A 22,646-nucleotide genomic window follows, 5' to 3' on the forward strand; every position below is an offset into this window, starting at 1 on the left:
AGACTGAATGGGCTGGGGCTGTTTTCTCTGAAGCATCAGAGGCTGAAGGGGTGACCTTATAGGGGTTTATAAAATCATGAGAGACATGGATAGGCTAGATAGACAAAGGTTGGGGAAGTCCAGAACTAGAGGACATAGGTTTAGGGTGAGAAGGGAAAAATTTAAAAGGGGGACCTAAGTGACAACCTTTACATGCAGATGGTGGTGTGTGTATGGAAGAGCTGCCAGAGGAAATGGTACGATTACAACATTTAAAAGGTATCTGCAGAACTAGAGGACATAGGTTTAGGGTGAGAAGGGAAAAATTTAAAAGGGGGACCTAAGTGACAACCTTTACATGCAGATGGTGGTGTGTGGTATGGAATGAGCTGCCAGAGGAAATGGTACGATTACAACATTTAAAAGGCATCTGGATGGGTACATGATTAGGAAGGGTTGAGAGGGATATGGGCTAACTGCTGGCAAATGGGACTAGATTAATTTAGGATATCGGGTCGGCATGGACTAGTTGGACCGAACGGCTTGTTTCTGTGCTGTACATCTCTATGACTCCATGGTCGGACACCAAGATGCATTGTTGTTGCTCCATGGCAGAGCAGGTGAAGGGAAAAGGTCAAATTTCTTTTTTGGTTACATGGCCTGAAAAGTCCATTATCGAACGTTAATGGGAACAGGTTGTGAGGGAAGTGATTGACCTTAGACTAGACCAGAGTGATGACAGAAAGATATTTAATAACCTCATACATGTGGTCAAGGTAAGTAAATGAGTCTTCACCACCACATCCCATATCCAACAAGCCAACAACCTCTTGCACTGTCCTTTGCACCACATCCTTGTGTGATTCATTACCAGACACCCACAGGCACCCTTTAATGATGTCAGCCTCATACCCGGCTTCCACAGAGATCCAGTTATTCAGGCACATCATGGAGACACAGTGCAACACAATCACTAATGTTCTGCCTTCTCTCTTATTGAAAAGTGCACCCGTAACATGAAGGAGCAAGAAGGGGTAAACTCGGGGTTGCCGTGACTGCAGTCACCCATGGCTGGCAGCAACCGAGCATCTGACAGTGCTGAAACCATCAGGAATGACATTGAGTTACAGTCTGTGTCCCGCCTTAGATTTCAAGTCTCCTCGTGAGATCTGTGATGAATTAAAACTTGTGGAAGGTGTGGCAATGCATCTTGTGCTTTCCTGAGTAATCTCTCCTTCACCTGAATCCATGCTTTCTGATTTCACATGCTCAGGTTCCCATGTGACCCATCTCAATACAACCGGAGGAAAGAGAGAGAGAGAGAGAGCAAGGCCACACCAAGAATGAGGATTGAACTGCTGGGTGAGTTCAGATACCAGCGCTGTGTGTAGTGTAAAGCCTTGTATGACAGGATCTGCCCGGGTCCATTAGATAGAGGTGGGCTGCACCGAAGCCAGGAGAAAAGAGTGGCTCTTGTGCCAACTCACTGGATGCAACATAGCACATAAGGACACCTACAGATGAGGATTTTGATGGTGTGGCCTTGTGTTGAAGTTGAAGTTGAGTGTTGAAGTTGATGCACCAGAAAATGCATTCCAATACAAGCTGACCAGACAGCTTTCTGTTATTTGCATGAGTCATGGTGGAGTCTAGCTCCAATGTACTTGTGGTCATAGTGTAGAATTTGGCTTTTCACCAGGGAAATATTGGCCAATTACATGGCTGTACCTGCAGACGTGACCATAATGAAGCCTTTAGTGGGCGCTGTCTTGGCCTGCATTGCATTTCAGGCTGAAACTCACCCAACAGTTCAGTGTGGTGTGGATCACAGCAACCAAAGGGGCTTGGACGCCATTATGGCTAGTCTTAAAAACTCAGGAATGGGTGTAAGTCATTCAGCCCTTCAATGCTGCTCGGTCATTCAGTAAGATCATGGCTGATCTGTGGCCTAACACCATACACCTGCCATTTGTCCATACCCCTTCATACATTTGCTGAACAGAATTATATGTATTGGATATAAAATTAACAATTGATCCTGTATCTACTGCTGTTTGTGGAAGATAGTTGATCTGGAGAGAAAATTTACAGACGAAGATACAAAGATAAGATTCAACAGCTGGCTGGTTTTGAAATGTGAATTATTTTTAAATCGTAATCAGGATTTTTTTTAATATCAGACCAGTATTGTAGAGGGGAAGGTAAAAGATAGGATTAGAGAAAGGAGTTGAAAATAGTTGTGAGTTAATATTCTCTGTTAGACATAAAGAATAAAGCTTTTACTTTTGTTGTACTTTATATAGTGACTTTGGGATAGTTCTTTGCCTCTTGAATTTTCACAGATTACTGCATGGGGTGAATCTTTTCTGTGTTGCTGGTTTAAATTAGCAAAGGGTTAATCCCGTGTTGTAACAGTTCAGGACCTCGACGTTGGGATTTGTAAAGTTTGGGTCCCAGATTCATGACTTGAACAGGTTTAGACAGATTTGAATAGATTTGAAGGATTTAACAGATTTAAACACTTGCAGGTTCATGTCCTAGATCTTTAAATAAAACAGAGGTGAGACAATTTGTTTAATTTCAGTGACTTGTGGTTAATTAAATTAAAAGTGAGAGAATTGGTTCTTAAAATTGTTAAAGAGGTTCTGCGACTTGCAGATGTATCTCAAATTTGCCAAGAAAGTTTAGAAGGTAAGAAAAAGGCCATTCTTTTAGAATTAGCAAAGAAGTTAGATTTGGGTTTAACCAAGGACAGAAGTAAAGCTGAAAGTGTGACGAAGTTACTCAAACACTTAGGTGTGTCAGAGAAACAGACAAGTGCAGTAGAGGTAGAAAAACGAAATTACAATTCGGGAAAATGGAGTTAGAAGATAAACAGAGAGAGCGAGAGAGAGGGAGAGAGATAGATAAAGAGAGAAACAGAGAGAGAAGAAAGAGCAGAAAGAGAGAGAGAGAGACAAGATTCTGGATGTAGATTTGCTCGCTGAGCTGGAAGGTTCGTTTTCAGACGTTTTGTCACCATACTAGGGAACATCATCAGTGAGCCTCCAGACGAAGCACTGGTGGCATGACCCGCTTTTACTTATGTGTTTAGGTTTCCTTGGGTTGGTGATGTCATTTTTTGTGGTGGCATCATTTCCTGTTCTTTTTCTCAGGGGTGGTAAATGGGATCCAAGTCAATGTGTTTGTTGATAGAGTGTTGGCTGGAATGCCATGCTTCTAGGAATGTACGTGCATGTCTCTGTTTGGCTTGTCCTAGGATTGATCTGTACCTCATCTGTATGTAAGGATACTAGTGAGAGTGGGTCATGTATATCAACTAGGCACAAAAAGACTTAACCAGACAGCGGTTCAGAAACACAAAGAATCATAGAATCCCCACAGATTGGAAACAGGCTCTTGGGGTCAACAAGTCCACACCGACCCCTCAAAGAGCATCCCACCCAAACCCATTTCTTTATATTTACCCCTGACTAATGCACCTAAACTACAATTCCTTGAATACTATGGTCAATTTAACAAGGCCAATTCACCAAACCTGCACATTTTTGGGTTGTGGGAGGAAACCCATGCAGATAAAGGGAGAATATGCAACACATTCAATTGCCCGAGGCTAGAATTGAACATGGGTCCCTGGCGCTGTGAGGCAGCAGTGCTAGCCACTGAGCCACCGTGCCACCCAACCAGGTCTGTTACAGGCAAAAGATTTAAACATAGCCATTTTGATAGATAGTTGCGTGCTTTAAAGATAGATGGGACCTTTGAAGCTCTAAGAGAGATTATTCTGCTGGAGGAGTATAAAAACTCACTTCCAGAGATGGTAAGAATTCACATGGAGGAACAGGAATTTCAGGAAGTAAGAAGGACAGCAGAATTAGCAGATGAGTACATATTGGTGCAAAGGACAAGCTTCTGGCCAGAATTTCATCCTGTGAGGGAAAGAAGTTGGGAGAAGGGGAGATCCTACACTATGAATCGAAGAGTAAATAGCACTGGTAAGAACTTACCACAGATTAAAAAAGAAGCCCACGAAGGTGGAAAGGAGGGGAAAGGCTTGATGTGTTTCCACTGTGGAAAAGTGGGACATGTACAAGTCACAGTGCTGGTCGTTAAAGAAAGGTGCTGTGGGAAAAGATGTGGTAAAAGAAGCTAAGCCAGTGGCATTAGTGAAGGTTGTAGAGGAGCCCCCAAGAAGAGCAGAGGAGGTGCAAGAGAGTGCACAGCCCATGGAGGGTATGGAGTTACTACCTGATCTCTACAAAGAATTTGCCTCTGTGGGTATAGTTTATTCAGAAAGAACAGGGGGAGAAGGAAAAGATGGTATAATTTTGAGAAATACAGGATCTAACCAGTCGCTGGTCGTAAGGGATAAGCAAATTTGCACGCTTTCTGATCTGTTACCCAAGAGTGCGGTAATTTGTAGGATAGATGGACAGAAATTTAGCGATTCCCTATGTAAGATCAGATTGGAGAGCCAACTTAAGACTGGGGAAGTTACAGTGGGAGTGATTAACAGAGTGTCAGTTCTAGGAATTCAGTTTGTTCTTGGGAATGATTGAGCAGGATCCAAGGTGGGAGTGACACTCCTTGTTGTGGAGAAGTCCAAGGAAGACCAAGAAACTGAGGAGTTAAAACAGAAATATCCCGGTATTTTCCGAGACTGCGTGGTAAACAGATCCCACTATCATAAATCACAGCTCAAAGCAAAAACAAAAGAGAAAAATGAAGGAGTTGATGTTTAGTTAGCAAATACCCTGTTTAACGTAATGGTGCAGGAAAAACCTGAATAGGCAGAGGGTCAGACAGAAGTGCTTAGTCCTAAAAGGCTAAGGGACTTGCAACAGCAAGACAAGACGATAAAAGATATATATGTGGATGTGTACTCTAAAAAGGAGGCAGAGAATATTCCGGAGGGTTATTATCTGCAAGATAGAATCCTAACATGGAAATGGAGACCACGGCAGGTTAGTGTAGAGGAGAATGGGCTGAAGTACACCAGATTGTGTTGCCGGTAGCATACAGACAGGAGGTGTTACGGATAGCACATGAACTACCTGTAGGAGGTCACCTTGGGCTACCAAAGACTCAGGCTAAGGTATAAAAACATTTTTATTGGCCTGGAATGCACAAGGATGTGGTTAACTTTTGCCATACATGCCAAATAGTAGGTAAGCCACAGGTGGTAATAAAACCAGCCCCTTTGTTACCAGTTCCCACATTTGAAGAACCTTTCACACGGGTTATACTTCATTGTGTAGGTGCCGTCCCGAGGACTAAATGTAGGAACCAATACTTGTTAACCATAATGGATGTGTCTACCAGATTTCCAGAGGCAATTCCATTACGGAGTATCAAGGCAAAAAGGTGGTCGAGGAGGTCGCAGCTTTCTTCTCAGAGTATGGGTTACCCAGAGAGATTCAGTTGGACCAAGGGTCAAATTTTACTGCTAGCATTTTTAAGGAGATGATGGATAGCTTAGGTATACAGCACTTTAAATTGAGTGCGTATCATCCTGAATCCCAGGGAGCTTTAGAAAGGTGGCATCAGACTTTGAAGACCACGTTGAGAGCATACTGTCAGGATTACCCGAATGATTTGGACAAAGATATCTTATTTGTATTGTTTGCCATTAGAGATGCCCCAAATGAATCTGCTGAGTTTACTCCCTTCAAGTTAAGATTTGGCATGAAGTGAGAGGCCCTTTGAAATTAATTAGAGAAAAATTGACAGGACGGAAGTCAGAGGTCTCACACTTAGATTATGTTTTGGAGGTGAGGGAGAGATTAAATTGAGTAGGTGAGTTAACTAACCAGCACCTAAACAAGGTACAGCACAGAATGAAGCAGGTAGCAGATAAAAACTCTGAGACTCAGATATTTTCCCAAGGGGATAACATGTTAGTACTGTTACCAGTGATATGAGACCCCTTCAAAGCCAGGTTTAGTGGTCCCTATCAAATTGAGAAAAAGTTGAGTCAGGTAAAGATGCCACATATAAAAAAATGGTTTTGGGAATGTCATGTGAATATGTTGAAAATGTATTATATGAGAGCGAAAGAACTAGAGAAACAGGTGTTAGTTACTGCCCCGTGGAGTGAGGAATCAAATCCAGATGATGTGGATTTTGAGGTGCCTCAAAATAGATCAAAAAATGAAGAAGTCCTTGAGGAGTGGGATAGGTTAGTAAAGTATCTGTTTCAGGAGCATAGAACACAGTTGAAAGATTTGTTACTGCAATATAAGGGCATATGTAAGAATCAGATAGGGGGGACTAATGCTATTGTACGTGAAGTAGACGTAGGGAATACTGCTCCGATAAAACCACACCCCTATTGGCTTATCGGTGCCTGGTCGACATTTATTGCCCATCCCTAGCTGCACTTTGACTGAGTGCAGTCAGAGGGCAGTTGAGAGCTAGCCACATTGCTGCTGGTTGGGAGTCATATGTAGGCCAGTCCAGGTGAAGATGGCTGATTTCCTTCCCTGAAGGACATTAGTGAATCAGATAGTTAGCACTACCCAACGTTATTTAGCTGCAACAGAGGGGTAGTTCTTCAACTGTGACCTTCACTGTACGCTAGCATTCTAACCCATGCTAGCCCTCGCAAGTACCTTAGCCCAGTGGTACCCATGAGCACCTCAGCTCATTAGCTCACCTTCTTCCACTAGTACCCACAGCCCAGGCCAAATTGGGTTTTTAACCCTTGTTCTTGTGTACTTCTAAAAGAGGATACTATCACAAATATCATTTATCCAAGTTTCTATCTTTCTTCCATCGTGTTTATAGTCTGATATATGGGCACAAATGTTCCAATGAGTTTGTAGTATGTTTCTTCCTTTTAAGTTAATCTCTTTGAACCTTCCTCGACAACCCTTCAAGCGTGACATTCCAGTCTCTCTCTCTCCAGCCGAAGATTTTATTTACATTTGCAATAATTTCTTTAGCTGTAGTATGCCCCTGTTTTAAAAAAAAGGAATTTCAAATTTAATATGTTGATAGATGATCCAGATCTAATACTCGTGGTCATGACAAAGAGAAAGAAACATTGAAGGAGCAAATTACTGCAGATGCTGGAATCTATACTGAAAACATCAAATTCTGGAGATCACAGTGGGTCAGGCAGCATTCACAGAGAGAGAGCAAGTTAACGTTTGAGTCTAGCTGACCCTTCCTCAGAGCTAAAAAAGAACTATTGACGCTTATCATAGAGTCATAGAGATGTACAGCATAGAAACAGACCCTTTGGTCCATCCCGTCCATGCCGACCAGATATCCCAACCCAATCTAGTCCCACCTGCCAGGACCCAGCCTATATCCCTACAAACCCTTCCTATTCATATACCCATCCAAATAGGAACTCACTGGAGGAACCCGGCAGGTCGAGCAGCATCTGTGGAGAGTTTCTCCAGGATTTGGGGTGGCACAGTGGCTCAGTGGTTAGCACTGCTGCCTCACAGCACCAGGGTCCCAGGTTCGATTCCATCTCAGGTGACTGTCGGTGTGGAGTTTGCACATTCTCCCTGTGCCTGTGTGGGTTTCCTCCGGGTGCTCCGGTTTCCTCCCACAGTCCAAAGATGTGCAGGTCAGGTGAATTGGCCATGCTAAATTGCCCATAGTAGTAGGTGCATTAGTCAGAGGGAAATGGGTCTGGGTAGGTTACTCTTTGGAGGGTCAGTGTGGACTGGTTTGGCCGAAGGGCCTGTTTCCACACTGTAGAGAATCTAATCAAATGCTCTTCCCAAGACTAAAATAAATTACAGAGAATTGTGAACACAGACCAGCCTTCCATCCATTGACTTCATTTGTAATCAAAGACCACTCCTATCCCCATCAGGCAGAAGATATGAAAGTTTATTTACACATACAAATAGATGCATGTCAACAAAATACAGTGAAACAATAAACTTCAATCCAGTTAAAGAAAGAAATTGAAGAATGCTCGTTGAGTTGAAGGGCAAAAGCTATTGATTGTTTTCAAATTATAAATATTTTCTTTTTTCTTATTCACCAGTGCGAAGGAAGAGTTTTTTAAAAAATTCCAATGGGTGGAGGATTTAAGGTTTAGAATGATCAAAGTTTCAGAAAGAGTTAACATTTGTTGAGGAAGAAAGATGGATAAAAACAGAACTCACTGGAGGAACTCGGCAGGTCGAGCAGCATCTGTGGAGAGTTTCTCCAGGATTTTCTGTTTTTATTTTAGGGCGGCACGGTGGCACAGTGGTTAGCACTGCTGCCTCACAGCGCTTGAGACCCGGGTTCAATTCCCGCCTCAGGCGACTGACTGTGTGGAGTTTGCACGTTCTCCCCGTGTCTGCGTGGGTTTCCTCCGGGTGCTCCGGTTTCCTCCCACAGTCCAAAAGATGTGCAGGGTCAGGTGAATTGGCCATGCTAAATTGCCCGTAGTGTTAGGTAAGGGGTAAATGTAGGGGTATGGGTGGGTTTCGCTTCGGCGGGTCGGTGTGGACTTGTTGGGCCGAAGGGCCTGTTTCCACACTGTAATGTAATCTAATCTAAAAAATTCCCAGCATCAGCAGCATTTTCTTATTTTCTCAACTAAAAGCAAAATTTAGTTGAGAAAATAAGATATAGGAAACAGGATTCTCAGTGTGGCATTTGGTAATGGAGACAACATCGGTGTTCCATCTGAGACCATAAATGATGGTTAAACATTTGCAGTTGGTGGATAATTATTGGCAGCATTTATCAAGCTAGTAAAGGAGGATACATTATGCCTTAAGTATTCAACTGGAAGAAGTGATTTTGCAGTGAGGTGTCAGTAAGTATACCGGCCTTTACAGTCTGTAAGGAATGTGCAATATGATGTTATATACAATTAGTGTGAGATACAATGAGATATACATTGAGTGTGTGCTTAATATGCATTGTTTGTGATATGATGGATACACAGCAACAGTGCAATAGAATGACATTGTCCACATACATGGTGTCGACTCATAAAAATGCAATATTGCCACTTGTCAGAGAAGTGATTCTGATGAAAAATCGTATTGGGTTAGTTGCTCCCATCAATAGGCATTTTACTTCTGAAAAAGATTAATTTCACTCAAAGTTGTCTGGGGTAACCTGACAAATACTCACACTTCTCGGCTTGAAAACATGGGATTCAATTTGATGAGAACACACAGAACCAGCAATTTATGGCCAAGTGCCAAACCAAGTTCAGAGATGAGTGATTTCAAGTTGTGTCTTTTGATAGACAGCTCCCTGCTTATTTAATCACATCTCCCTCTCGCTTTGCTATTTCTTTGATCCAGGACATTCTCCGACCCTCTATTTCTATTAGCCACAAACAAGACATGCCCATTGAAACCAGAAAAAGTAGCAATGCAGCATAGACCAGACCTCATGCTGTGACCCAATAATTGAAAAAGAATCAGTATTCAAGTTTTTAAAGAAAATATTATTAATCAGATGCACTTAGCACTAATATTTTGTAACACGATTGCTAATTTGTTCTAAGTACACATGGCTGAATCTTAAGAAGGGACTTGAGCCATTAGCTCTGCTTTCTCTCTCCACAGATGCTGCCAGGCCCATTGAGTTCCTCCAGCAATCTGTTTGCATGGCAGAATCTTACATTTGTTTAGACTATGTCAAGTAGCTGTCTGTCTTTTTCCAAGCATCTGGACTTGTATTGAAGGCTGCCCTTGACTTAGTGAGCCAGGAGTCCCTGAGTGATGGCTAAGTGCCTTGACTTGACAAAGGCCTGTTATCAACCATCAGGAGTTTTCTTCCTTTGTGTCTGTGCTAAAGGTCAAAGCAAAGCAGAAAATATGAGCCTTGTATTGATGGCTGAGAGAGCCAACAGAGTGCAGAAAGGCAAATGGATCAAGGATGGAGTTTGCACGTTCTCCCTGTGTCTGTGTGGTCTCATCCAGGTGTCAAGTTTCCTATGATAGTCCAGAGATGTGCAGGTTAGGTAGATTGGCCATGTTAAATTGCCCTTAGTGTTCAGGGATGTGCAAGTAAGGTGGATTGTCCATGCAAAACTGCCCCATAGTGTGCAGGCAAGGTAGGTTAACAATGATAAATGTAGAGTTACAGGGATGTAATGGCATGCTGTACAGAGAGTCAGTGCAGACTTGATGGGTTGAATGGCCTTGATCTTCACTGTAGGGATTTTATAAACTTCTGTGGACTTCCATGTGCCATGAGGGTTTCTGGAGATTGGCACATGTTGAATGGCAATGCCTGTGGATTTAGGATGTATATCACTGATGCCCATGGATCAGTGAGAGAGCCCTCAGATGTTGATGCCTGCTGTCCAACATGGAGGTCCTTTGGAGCAAGCAATGAGCAGAATTCAGAGGTTAATAAAATCATGGGGGGCATGGATAGGATAAACAGCCTGGGGTGAGGGAGTCCAGAACTAGAGGGCATAGATTTAGGGTGAGAGGGGAAAGATATAAAAGGGATCTAAGGGGCTATATTTTCACACAGAGAGTGGTGTGTGTATGGAATTTAAAAGGGCATCTGGATGTGTATATGAATAGGAAACGTTTAGAGGGATATGGGCCAAGTGCTGACAGGTGGGACTAGATTAGGTTGGGATATCTGATTGGCTTGGGTGAGTTGGACCAAATGGTCTGTTTCCATGCGGAACATCTCTAAGACTCTATGTTACTGCCCTGGTTTCGATCTCAAGAATTCCAGCTCACTTGGAGAATCTGGTTAGATAGAAAGAACAGATTAGAATATTAACAAGGTGAGTTTTTTTAGATTACATTACCTACAGTGTGGAAATAGGCCCTTCAGCCCAACCAGTCCACACCAACCCTCCAAAGAGTAACCCATCCAGACCCATTTATCATTGACTAACGCACCTAACACTGCAGGCAACTCAGCATGGCCAATTCACCTGACCTGCACATCTTTGGACTATGGGAGGAAACCGGAGCACCCGGAGGAAACCCACGCAAACACAGAAAGAATGTGCAAACTCCACACAGACAGTTGCCCAAGGCTGGAATCGAACCTAGGACCCTGGTGTTGTAAGGCAGCAGTGCTAACCACTGAGCCACCGTGCCACCCTGTGCCACCATTGTTTAACAAACAACAATGACCCTTAAAGAGGACATGCATTTCTGAGTGAGAAATTTGCCGTGCTGTTTGTGAAAAACATTAAAGATGGAGTGAGATGCTCCCAGTAATGAGGTAGGCCTTCCCAAACATCTCGCTTGATTCTGCCACAAATCTCCTTGCGTCAGTCCGATCTCAGTAAGATACTGCTCAGAGTGTGAGAGCTGGCATGGGAGGGGGGAGGGGGAGGAGCGGGGGAGTGATATTCAGGGCAGGGGAGTCGCTGCTGAACAGAATAGCGAAGAATGAGGGATTTTGTGACCATTCCTGCACGTGCAGGCCCTGATTTAAAATAAATCCTCCGCCATTTTAAACAACTGTTTTGGTACTTTTTAAAGGATCCTTTAGAATGGTTAGGTCATTTAATCCCAAACAAACAAAACACACAATTTGTTTGGATATGTGGATAAAGGAAAAAGGGAGAGCAGTTATGGGAAATCTTTTGCCCATTGTTGGGGAATCGCTGACTTGAGGGCTTCAGTTTAAGATTAGAGGGGAAGAGTAAAAGGGAACCTGAGGGACAACCTTTTTACACTGAGGCTGGTACGCAGATGGAATGAGCTGCCAGTGGAAGTGGTTGAGATGGGTACATTAAAAACATTTAAAAAGGCTTTTGGATACACACATGGATGAGAAAGGTTTAAAAAGATATGGGCCAAGTACATAGGTGGACGTTTTGGTTGGCATGGACCAGTTTGGGCCAAAGGGCTTCCCTCGGTGCTGTAGGACTTTATGACTCTAAGAGAAGTCGTAGGAATGTAGGAATAGGGTAGGGAAGGATGGTCATAAATATTTGCTAAGTTGGTGGGTCAATGCTGCAAATGAATTAGTTTGGCATGTTTCTGCGATGTAATCTTTGGGTTGGATTCCATCCTGGCCTACTGCCGGGTTTGAGTACCCACCGCCTGTCCCCTTGACCCTGACTTGTGTGCAATGTTACAGAGGGCAGTGGAAGTGCCAGCGAATCCACCGTTTTGTTTATTGAGGCTTTGAAGTGGCCAATTAATGGACACCAAGTTGCCACCACTGGTATTTCGCCCACGGCAGTGAGAGATCTGGTTGCTTTATCGAAAGAGCGCGCTGCTAAACCAATGCCCCACCCAACCTGTCCTACAAACACTTTTTGCTTCAAGTGTAACAGAGTCTATGTAGCCACATCGATGTGTACAGCCACCTACGGACTCAACCTCAGAGTGAAAGAGAGTCACCCTCATCTGCAAGGGACCACTGATTAAGTCACTGTGTCAAGGCAAACATGGGGAGACGGGAGGACTTCTTTTGTGGGGCCCCCAGTCCATTGAAGGCACTTTCCTAATGTTATCCAAACCCCTACTCTCTTTAAATCCTTCCCAAAGCCTTGTGAACACGTTCCCCAATGTCTCCCTTCTTTATCTCCATTGCCATGATCCCTGACTGCAGACGAACCTGAGCTCCTCACCCTGATAATACAGCCTGCAGTTCCAGCTGAGACCACAGCCCCTGGTTGGTGCTACTACATCCACAGTGCAGTACTGCCTATCCAAGAAATGAGAGAAGACATTGTGATTGTGATTGGGTTCCTCCATCTGTTTGGTTGGAGTGGAGGTGATCACATGGCACCCAGTATAATTCAGCTCTCTGCACTATTCCCAATTGGCCTTTCAGTTCTTGCGTCCAATTCATATTACCTTACTTATTTCGGGCAAAGTTGAGAATGTGGTGCTGGAAAAGCACAGCAGGTCAGGCAGCATCCGAGGAGCAAGGGGAATCGATGTTTCGGGCTTAAGCCCTTCATCAGGAGTGAGGCTTGTGGGCCGGGGGTGGGGGGAGGTTTTGAAAGATAAATGGGAGGGGGTGGGGTTGGGGGGAAGATAGCTGGGAATGATAGGTCAGAGGAGAGGGTGGAGCGGATAGATAGGAAAGGTGATGCACAAGTCAGGAGGGCATTGCTGAGTTGGAGGCTTGGGGGGGAGAGGGAAAATGAGGAAACTGGTGAAATCCACATTGATCCCATCTGGTTGGAGGGTCCCAAGGCGGAATATGAGGTGTTCTTCTTCCAGGTGTCGGGAGGTAAGGGTTTGGTGATGGAGGAGGCCCAGGACCTGCATGTCCTTGATGGAGTGGGAGGGGGCATTGAAAGCCTGCTAAATGCTGCCAGCCTCTAAGTGTGTTGCTCACTGCATTATAGAGTACATTCTGAACACAAACCAGAAAGGTGAAGCAATTTCAGATGCGCAAACCGACATGAGCATATTGTTCAAAGGATTTGTTTGTGTCAATTTTCTGTTTTCGCTTCTGAGTCTTATTTAATGTTGGTGGAAATTTTGTGAAATTTAGCTTTTATGGAAGGCAAAGTGCTCGTTGATGTGTGACAACAACTAAATGGAATATATTAACAGTCACTGATACTGTTAAATGTAAAATTACCTCATACATACTGGAATACTGGAGTTATACATGCTTACTTATATTATTGCATGGGGTGACATGGTGGCTCAGTGGTTAGTACTGCTGCCTCACTACGCTAGGGACCCAGGTTTGATTTCAACCTCAGGTGACTGTGTGAAGTTTGCAGATTCTCCTGGTGTCTGCATGGGTTTCCTCCAGGTGCCCTGGTTTCCTCCCACAGTCCAAAGATGTGCAGGTCAGGTGGATTGGCCATGCTAAATGCCTTGTTAAGAATTAATTGGTGTTTATCTGTAGGGGGATTGAGTTTCGGAGCCACGAGGTCATGCTTCAGATGTACAAGACACTGGTAAGCCGTACCTGGAGCATTGCGTGCAGTTCTGGTCACCGCATTAAAGGAAGGATGTGGAAGCTTTGGAAAGGGTTCCAAGGAGGTTTACTAGGATGTTGCTTGGTATGGAAAGAAGATCTTACAAGGAAAGACTGAGGGAACTGAGGCTGTTTTTGTTGGAGAGTAGAAGGTTGAGAGGTGACTTAATCCAGACGTGTAAGACAATCAGATAGATAGAGTGGGCAGTGAGAGCGTCTTTCATTGGATGGTGAAGGCTAACTTGAGAAGGTATAGCTTTAAGTTGAGGGGTGATAGATTTAGGACAAATATTAGGGGTAGTTTCTTCACTCAGAGAATAGTATGGGTGTTGAATGGCCTGCCTGCAACAGGAGTAGAGTCGCCGACGTTAAGGGCATTTAAACAGGCATTGGACATATATATGGATAATAATGGAACGGTATAGGTTAGATGGGCATCAGATTAATTTCACAGGTCAGCTCAACATCGAGGGCCATAATGTTCTATGTTCTATGTTCTAAATTGCACATAGTGTCCAGGGATGTGTAGCCTGAGTGAATTAGCCGTGGGGAAATACAGGGGTAGGGGAGTGGGTTGGGTGGGATGCTGTTCAGAGGGTTGGTGTGGACTTAATGGGACCAGTGGCCTGCTTCCAGCTGGTGTTGCAGCTTTGCTTTGTGCGTTGTGATGAAGTGTTGTTCTGTCGTTGTGCATTCTGTTTGTTAAAACTTTTGTGAGAAGCTCTTGTACCATTTTTCTGCCAAAAATAGTCACACAAATTATTTTTCAATGAAGAAGTGTTGTTACTCTGCAGGCAATGGCATGTGCACTGTGGGTTTGTAAATTCCTGTCTAAAATCCCTGTCATGATTCCATGTGACATCTGATAACCACTCTACACTAACTCAGGCTTTCAGAACAAGGTAAATAATTAGCTTGCAGCCTGCATATTGTGTTTGAGGGGTGATTCCTTCACCATCTCTGTTCAGACTCTGGCCAAACACCAGTTGCAGCTGCTGCTGCTGCTCTGCAAACGAATGTGCCAAGTGCTCTCCCCAGCACACAGCTGCTCAACAAACAGTGCTGTCATCAGAGATGTATGCGGTGAAAATGCCTTTATAAGTCCAATGCCTAATGTTAGACCTAGTAACAGAAAATAGCAAATTTTTGATTTCAAAGTGCCTTACCCCATGATTATTGGGTTTAATTGCTCTTCAGCACATTTGGCAGCAATTGTCAGGGTTGGTTGTTTAATGAAAACTTTAAAATGGAAACAGTTGCTTCTGCTTCACTCACTTATTCATCCAAGGCTGGTTTTCCCTTTCCTGAGTCAAATCTAAGTTTGTTCCCCATCTCCTGCGGGCAAAGTATTACATTATCTCTCTCGTCCTGACAATTTTAGTACGAATTTAAGATTTTCTTCAATATGACACACTGAGAACAATTTTCTATGTGTATAGTGGATTTATGCTGTTATTAAATGCGGTATTTTGGTATTTTACAGCTGAATTAAGTACAATCTCTGAATTGCACAGTTAATCTTCCATGGGCGAAAGTCTAATTGCAAATGAAATCTATTTAAATTGAGCATTAAATGTGTGACAGGCATAAACAGAGTTGTTGTAACACTGAAGTACAGAGGATATGTTAGAGCTTTATTGGATTTCATGAGATGCATAGGCATTAAAGAAAGAGCTAGAGAGGCAGTGGGTGTAAGCTCATCCACATGCATACACTGTTTTTAGATAATGTTATAATCACATACTCGGCTGCTACTCAATTAAAAGCCTGTTGTTCCTCTTTTATAGAAACTGTGGGCCACAAAATTTTATGGAAACTGAAAAAAAGGCACAGGGACCACAAGATGGACATGACCCAGAGCATGATACCTACTGAACGCAGGTGGCACAAACAATTCATGCCCTCCTCTAATTTCACTTGTTGCAATGTACAGCCAGCAGTAAACACATTGTTGATTGGACAGCATAATTGGCAGGAGCTAAAACTGTTGGAAGAATCTGAGGCAAATGAACATCTACAGTGCAAAAGGAGGCAAATCAGGTCCACAGCAACCCTCCAAAAAGCTTTTCACACAGACCCACCTCCCCCCCTATAATCCCACATTCCTAGCCTGCCATCCCTGGATACAATGGGCAATTTAGCATGGCCAACTCACCTAACCCATGCATCTTTGGACTGTAGAAGGAAAGCAGAGCACTCAGAGGAAACCCACGCAGACACGGGGAAAATGTGCAAACTCCACACAAAGACCGAGGGTGGAATCAAACCCAGCACCTTGGTGATGTGAGGCAGCAGTGCTATTCACTGAGGCACTGTGCTGCCCATAAGCCAGATTAGGCTATTCAGCATGTTGACCTTGTTCCGCCATTCAGTATGATCATGGCTAATCATCCAACTCAGAACACCCTTCCCACTTTCTTCCCCTTTAATCCTTTTAGCCCTAAGAAATAGATCTCACTCTTTCTTGAAAACATGTAATGTTCTATTCTTTTGAAGAGGAAGCTGCTGAACATGACAGGAATGAGAGAGTATGTCTGGAGAGAGAGAGTTTCTCAGCAGTTCAGTGAGGACGTCTCCAGTTTGATGATGACAAATGGATATACCGGAGTGAACCCTGCAATATCATTGAGAAGAGGGACTATGCATAACCATCAGCTCACTTTTGTTGTTTTTCAGTGCAGGTTCTGGCAGCGAGACCATGTGGAAGAGGCAGCCTTCCACTAGCTCCACTTCAGACACCACCATCTAAGAATGGTGACTCAGTCTCCTCAGGTGAGGTACTGTCCCAGCATTCCCCAGCACTCTCCACTAGGGCTGAGCTAGTCATCTTGAGGATATGCATTCTACATTAGGATCAGGGGTCACAGTCAATGAGCACATCACTGACAATGAGCCTACACCTGATGGAGCATTTGACAGGCAAGGTCCTAGGCATTCAGAGGATTGTTGGGTGGGTGGCACGGTGGCTCAGTGGTCAGCGCTGCTGCCTCATAGTGCTAGGGACCCAGGTTTGATTCCAGGCATGGGTGAATTTGTGGGTTTCTGCTGGCTGCTACAGTTTTCTCCCACAGTCCAAGGATGTGCAAGCTAGGTAGATAGCCATGGTAAATGCAAGGTTATAGGGATAGGGTGAGGGGTTTGGTCTCGGTGGGATGTTCTTTGGAGGGTTGGTGTAGACTCAGTGGGCTGAATGGCCTCTGTCTGCATTGTAGGGGTTCCATGAGACCAGAAACCTACTCTGTCCCATGCAGATTTTGAGCCTCTGGGTTCAGTTATGAGAGACCTGCTGGAGATGTAGAGGTAGGCAGGGACACAGTTAGAAAAGATGATGTCTCTGCCCAAGTTCTGATGTAATGGCTCTAGGATTTGCACATTTGACTACAAACCCAATCAGGGAGCTTCTAGAAATGTTTTCTCTCAGGATATTGCTGACATGCTCATTTTATTCCCGTTGAAGTTTTTTTTATTAATTGCATTTTTCCATTTAATTTGCTTGTTTCTTTTCATACCTCAAACAACAATTAGAGTGATGTGGAGATGACAGTGTTGGACTATGGTGGACAAAATTAAAAACCACACAACACCAGGTTATAGTCCAACAGATTTATTTGGAAGCACTAGCTTTCAGAGCGCTGCTCCTTCATCAGGTAACTAGTGGGGCAGGATATAACATACAGAATTCATAGCAAAAGGTCACAGTGTCATGTAATTAAAATTATGTTTTGAACAAACCTGGATTGCTGAATAGGGATAGGGTGTAAATTCACAGTGTACAGTACATTGATAGCTTCTGGTGCAAACGGAAATAATCCAGTTCTCGAGTTAAGGCTGCACTGACATTTGCCCCAGGTATCATTCTTCACTTAAAAAAACCCACTTCAAGCTGCATTTTCCTGAACTGCTCTAATGACAAATCTGCGGACAGTGGCATTAAGGTGAAAAGGGCTTGATGCTACTTCTAATACAATGTGTGTTGATGTCAGAGAAATCAGACTGGTGGAGCTGTATTAGCTACAGAGTTGAATTGTTTTTTAAACATAGTGATTTGCTTGTGGTCACTTTCTTAACTGTAGTTGATTGTTCTGTGAATAATTATCCTGAGAGAATCAATATTAAGCTTCCAATTACACCACTGTTCCAAACACATGGCATATTGTCTGAAGGTTTAATGAAAGAAAGACAAAACCTACATTTATACAGCGCCTTTCATGATGTCCCAAATTGCCTTACAGCCATTTAAATATTTTTGAGTTGTAGGCACTGATATGATATAGGTAAATATATCAAATGCTGAACAGGCTTGAGGGGCTGAAGGGTCCACTCCTTCTCCTAATATTTGTCTATATGTTTGTAGTTTGATCTGGGTGAATGAAATAAGATGGGCTACATAACCTTTGACGTCCTTAAGACACTTGCATACATAGGATCAGAGTCAGGCTGGAGCTCCATGTATTTTATTGCTAATGGACATTTGCTGTGACCAGGCTTTGTGGGGTGAGATTGTCAGGGCACGAATGAGTAATGGACTGGAAATGAATCTATAATCTGTTTTACAGTTCACTTCATTCTCAGTTGTCTTTCTATTGACTTCAATGTTATCATTTTGTCTACCCACGTGGTATCCCATTCTACCTTGATGTTTGTGAGGTATTGAAACATTGTGTGGCACAGTAGATATTAAAAATGTCTGGTGAGAAGGAGCAATCAACAGAGTGTTCAGATGTTCAGATCAAGCAAACATAGATACAATTATGGACCATGCAGCCTTTGCCCTCTGGCCTCTGGTATTGCCTAGAGAAACTCAAGGGTACCAATATTTTTCAGTAATACTGAAGGCTTATGTGGCTTCATCTCTTCACTTTGTTGCTCAGGACTCGTTGAATCATTTCCACCTTGAGAGATTACTGACAAAACAGAATCCAATAATGCTTCTTATATGAAGTAATCCATATTGAATAGTATCATGTGCTCAGGTTGGAGAATATTCTCCACTTCTTCTATCTACAGAATGAGAAAAATCTTCTGTAGTTTATCTGGTTGAAATAATTGAATCTTTCTCCCAAATATGAATGTCATGTAGTGCAGGGGCAGAATATTTCTGTATTATTGTCTGCACAATATTGTAAATAACTAATGGGTTGTTATCCTGTCAAATTAGCAACATTGCATTATGCTGTTGACGTTGAATGTGTACTCTTTGTTTAAAAATTAAAATGGGATCATTTATACGGTGTGCACAAACTTGGGTTGCATTATATCCTTGGCAGTCTCAATGACCAATATTACATATTTATCCAGTGATATTTGTAACCAGATTCCAACAATGAGTGTCTACATTTCTGTGATTGTTTGGTGAATTAGTTGGTGAATCTTTGAAAGGAAACAACAAATGCTTGATTGAGAGTGAAGGTTAAAGGGGGTCAGGGATGGATGAGGGACTTGGAAATAGGAGAAATATCAGGGCCAATGATTCTTTCCCTGGCATTGCTGTTTTACATACTGTTCTACACAGCTGGTGTCCTGGTCCTATTGGTACTGATGGCCCATTTTTTCTGAGCAGCAGATTTAACTCTGAAGGATGCGTTTACTTTCAGATTGGTAAATGTATAGGATTACCATGAAATTTCAACTGGAATGCTGCTACAAGTATAATGCAATAAAATAATGATGTCTGCATCCATGAGAGAACCTCTGGGTCACAGTCACCAGAGGCTGATAACCTATAGTGGTGAGGAGATGTTTTGAATCCATCCTTATCCTGGAATCTGCTGGAGATAAAAGGTTTCTTGGGCCATGTCACTACACGATTCTGATATCTGCTATCACATTTAGGGTGGTAAGGTGGCTCAGTGGTTAGCCCACTGCCTCACAGCACCAGGGACCCAGATGACTGTCTGTGTGGAGTTTGCACATTCTCCCTGTGCCTGCGTGGGTTTCCTCCGTGTGCTCTGGTTTCCTCCCACAGTCCAAAGATGTGCAGGTTAGGTGAATTGGCTATGCTAAATTGCCCCTTTGTGTCCAGGGATGTGTAGGTTAAGTGGACTAGCCATGGGAAATGCAGGGTTACAGGGATAGGGTAGGGTACTGGGTCTAGGTGTCCTTTGAAGGGTCAGTGTGGACCTGATAGGCCGAATGGCCTGCTTCTACACTGTAGGATTCATTGATGGTTTGCACCACCTCCTAAAGAATAGCATCATCCTCCCTCTCATCATCAGGGAAGACACCTGCTTCCCCCAACTCCATCTCCATGTATTTCTCCCCTGTTTGCTCAGCAAGGTTGTCCCTAGTGCTGTGAGACCGCAGCATTGACCACTGAGCCATAGTGCCACACTAAATGCAACAGCAGATGTCAGAGTGATGACATGGCACAAGACAACTTTATCTCTACCAGATTCCAGGACGAGAGTGGCATCAAAACATCTCTACAGCACAATAAACCTGCACACTCTTCCTGATGAGTGCTGCAGCTCTCTGCCTTGACTAAGTACCAGAACCTTATCTTTAGCAGTTGTTTGTAAGTGTGCTTACAAGTGGGCCTGGAGCTGGTGTTGGGAACTGGAAATATTTATTAAATGATATTCAGTACATAGAGAGTACAGGGAGATCCCTGCATGACTGTGTTGGAGCAAGTCCTTCCACATACTGAATGTCACATGATGACCTGACCATCACCAACTAACCTACTGGTACTTGCTGCCTTATATTCCACTTCATGCTTAACCTGTCCCTGAACATTTCCCCTCAAATATCTACATTTTTCTTATCATTTACATTTTTGTTATTAGGGTGTCAATTATTTTATTGTCGCACAGGAGGCAGTCATGAATCTTTAGACATACATATGTAATAAGCTACGACAACATCTAATATATCTTAATTAAAAAAAAGAAGGAACTGCAGATCCTGTAAATCAGTAACAAAAACAGAAAGTGCTGGGAATGCTCAGCAGATCTGGCAGCATCTGGTGAAGAGAAACCAGAGTTAATGTTTTAAGTTGAGTGACCCTTCCTCATAAAGTGTTGAGGATCACTCAAACCAAAACATTAACTCTGATTTCTCTCCATCTAACAAACCTTTACTGGTTAACTGTAACAGAGCTTATCTTCCACTTTAAGTATTGTGTGGGTAGTCTTCTCTACTTGATATCAGTGGTTTGATTAATACCAGCAGGAAGGCTTGGTTACAGCGAATCCATAAAAGGTATTCCACTTGGTTCCAGCAGAAACAATCATTTACAATCTGCTGCAAGAGCTGGTTGTCGTTTGTGTAATCATGGGAAGCTACTTTCTGGCCTCCAATGCAATTAAGCTCCCCCTCTTGTGAGCAGCACAAGATTCTGTCTTTTATTTGTTTTACAGTTTCTAGGACCTTGTTACTGCATTCTTCTTTTGTCTTACAATGACTACACTTCAAATACATTTCAAGCGCTTTGGGAAAATCCAAAACAATGAAAAGACACGAGAGAAATTGAAGTCTCTCTTTGAATGGCAGTAGCGTATAGAGTCTTCAACGTAATAAAATGTCCTAAGATGCTTCACTGGAAAATTATCAAACACAATTTGATATTAGGTAGTGTTAGTTTATTCTGAAACTTCTGCAGATGTTATTATACTGTCATGTTTAAATTAGCCTACATCACATCAAAATGAGATATTTCTGCTGATATGAGAAATGTTTTGAAATCTGTATCTCAGTTTTGTGCTTATAAACATAAAGGGGGTTTTGTTTTATCATACTATTACAATGCATACGCATTTTGGGGATTAATGATATTAAATTGCATGGAACATAAAATTGGGAATTTAAATATAGATAGCATCTGCTTGAAAGAAAAACAAGTGAAGGCTTAGTGCACCTGTCATAGAGTCGTAGAGGTCTATAGCACCGGAAAAAAAAAGGCCCTTTGGTCCATCAAGTCAAAAACAAGCATCTAACCATTCCAATCCCAATTTCCAGTTCTTGGCCCATAACCTTGGATTCTGTGGCATTGAAAGTGCAGACAGAGTTATAGAGTCAGACAACACAGAAACAGACCCTTCGGTCCAAACAATCCATGCTGAACATAATCCCAAACTAAACTAGTCCCATCTGCCTGCTCCTGGCCCATATCCTTCCAAACCTTTCCTATTTGTGTACTCATCCAAAAGTCGTTTAAATATTGTAATTGTCCCCACATGATTGCTTCCTCAGGAAGTTCATTCCACACACAAACGACCCTCTGCATAAAACAATTGTCCCCTCATGTCTTTTTAAAATTCCTCTCACATTAAAAATGTGCCCCCCTCATTTTGAAACTCCCCATCCTAGGAAAAAGGCAACTAGCATTAATTCTACCTATACCCCTCATTATTTTGTAAGCTTCTATAAGGTCGCCTCTCAACTTCTTATGCTCCAGTGAAAATGGTCCCAGCCTATCCAGCCTCTGTTCCTGGCAACATCCTGGTAGATCTTTTCGGAACCCTTTCCAGCTTAATAATACCTTTTCTATTACAGAGAGACCTTCTAAAATGTTGTCAGGTTTCTGCCTTTACCACCCTTCTGCCTGTACACCTTTTTAACTTCTGCCCATGTTATTAGTGTCATTCCTGGATCTAGTTGGCAATCGATGGGTTGGGTTTAATTGGTTATGGGAGTTTTTCAGTAAATGGAGAATATTCCATCACAATCCAGGCTTATTCCTGGTACATAGGGACAGTCTATTTGGAGTCAGATGATGAGTTATTCACCCCAGCATTTCACATTTCTGACCTGTTTTTACTGTCACAAAATTTATTTGGCTTGTTCAGTTCAGTTTCTGGTTAATGGTAACCCCG

Source organism: Chiloscyllium plagiosum, chromosome 6 (genome assembly GCF_004010195.1).
Source record: "Chiloscyllium plagiosum isolate BGI_BamShark_2017 chromosome 6, ASM401019v2, whole genome shotgun sequence".
Lineage (NCBI taxonomy): Eukaryota > Metazoa > Chordata > Chondrichthyes > Orectolobiformes > Hemiscylliidae > Chiloscyllium > Chiloscyllium plagiosum.